This window comes from Gossypium hirsutum, chromosome A11 (assembly GCF_007990345.1).
Source record: "Gossypium hirsutum isolate 1008001.06 chromosome A11, Gossypium_hirsutum_v2.1, whole genome shotgun sequence".
Lineage (NCBI taxonomy): Eukaryota > Viridiplantae > Streptophyta > Magnoliopsida > Malvales > Malvaceae > Gossypium > Gossypium hirsutum.
In genome coordinates, this window is record NC_053434.1 from 48,015,217 (window position 1) to 48,017,328 (window position 2,112).

A 2,112-nucleotide genomic window follows, 5' to 3' on the forward strand; every position below is an offset into this window, starting at 1 on the left:
CACACAGGAAACTACTTCAAACGGACTTGGTGGTTGAGCTGTAAAATTATTAGCACTATTAGCGGTAAATTGCTTTAACATAGAGGAAATAGATGATACCTGAGCTGATAACAAAGTGAGAGCATCAACTTCATGAACTCCAGCTATATGTCTTCTTGAAGCTGTTCGATTTGTTGGCTATTGATAGTTATTACTTGCGATCTTCTCGATGATCTTATAAGCCTCATTATAAGACTTAGACAAAATTGCACTGTTCGCAGAAGCATCTACCATCAGTCTTGTATGTGCATTAAGACCATTATAGAATGTCTCCAACTGGATACAATTAGGAATCCCATGATGAGGACACTTACGAAGTAACTCCTTGAATTGCTTCCAAGCCTCATACAAAGACTCGTCATCCAATTGATGGAAAGTTGTGATCTCGTTCCTCAACTTAGAGTTCTTACTAAGCAGAAAATACTTAACCAAAAATCTCTCTGCTAATTCTTGCCATGGAGATATGAAACTTGGTGGCAATGAATTCAGCCATGCTCGTGCTTGATCTCGCAACAAGTACAGAAACAACTTCAATCTCAGTGCGTCTTCAGTCACACTGGCTATCTTGAATGAATCACTCACCTCCATAAACAATCGAAGGTGGAGATGTGTCTTCTATGGGCATACCACTAAATTGGCCCACCATTTGTAGCATTTGAAACATCACTGGTTTCAATTCGAATTAGGTTGTCTCAATATCTAGCCTTCTAATTCCTGGATTTAACTCATTGAAAAGTGATATAGCATATTGTCTGATGCATCAATCCCTATCATCGACAATGAGGATGGGATTTTGTACACGATCAGCTTCATTACCTTGGTCTTGATTTTGATTTCCAAGGTCCATCTCGACTTGTCTTTCAACTGTTGGCTCACGTCTTCTTTGTCTGAAAGTTCACTCAATTTCAGGGTCTACTGGGAGTAAATCAATAATCCGATCTATGCTCATAAACACCTGAAAAGGAAAACACAAAATTTTAAAAAAAATAAGTAAGTAATGTTAGAAATAACCAAATTGAAAATAAATAATTTCATAAAAAATGACTATGGCAACAATTGACAATCCTCGGAAATGACACCAAAAACTTGTAATGCACAGGTTTGTGCAAGTGTACACAGTTGTTATCAAGTAATAAGTAAGTATCGAGTTATCGTCTTCACGGGAATTGTATTTGTGCTAAGTCAATTAATTTGTAAAATTATATTAACAATTTGATAAATAAAAACAATATAATTGAGAAGTGATGATTAAAATATATTAAACTAAATGCAATGATCCCTAATGTGATTTATCCTAACATGCAACTATATGAATGAAATAGAAATAGATTTTAGCAGAATTAACACAATAAGTAACAATTATAACATAAATAAGCTAGGACAATTACTTTAATTAAACTCAAATTATTATTGACATGCTTATCAATATTTGGAAAAACATTCTATGGCAACTCGATCTTTCATGAGTTTGGAAACCATATTAGGTCCTTTCAAATCCTTTACTTAGTAAATACACATTTTACTAATCCATATTTACTAAGGGTTTCTTAGTATTCATGCGAGGTAACAGGGACGTGTTAGGCTTGAAACTGTTTAATCACACAAATTTAAAAACTATACAGATAACAGATCCTGGTTAGGCTTGTTATGTAACTTGCACTTTAATCGAGTTAAGATCTAAATTGAGCATGCAAATTTCAATTATGTGTCCATTATCCGTCGTCTGATTAGGATCGCTCAGCTAATTCAGGTGTATTTCAATCACGTATGAGCGAAATATAGACTTGATTTTAATTGAAAACATGATCGATTGAGGCACAAACATTATAAGCATGAATCAAATAAATATTATTCAATCAAAATAATCATCCTAACTTAAATAAAATTAAGCTATCATTGTTGTAAACAAGAACAGTAAACACATAGCGAACATTCTTGAATTAGGTTAAAGAAAAGAAAGATTAAACCCAAATCAAAGTGATTGTCACCTAATACTCTGACTGACGAGGGCTCATTCGTTCCTTCGCTTCGCTCCTTTGCTGATAGCTCTCCGAGGTGACTGACCAAGGGCTA

At 34.3% G+C, this 2,112-nt stretch overlaps 1 non-coding gene across 1 annotated transcript; it reads left to right on the plus strand.

Moving 5' to 3' along the window:
• The first annotated feature begins 331 nt into the window (after window positions 1–331).
• LOC121210527 (small nucleolar RNA R71) lies at window positions 332–438 on the plus strand. The gene has a single exon (XR_005905645.1). It is a non-coding gene; the product is annotated as a small nucleolar RNA R71 (small nucleolar RNA).
• The last annotated feature ends 1,674 nt before the right edge of the window (window positions 439–2,112 follow it).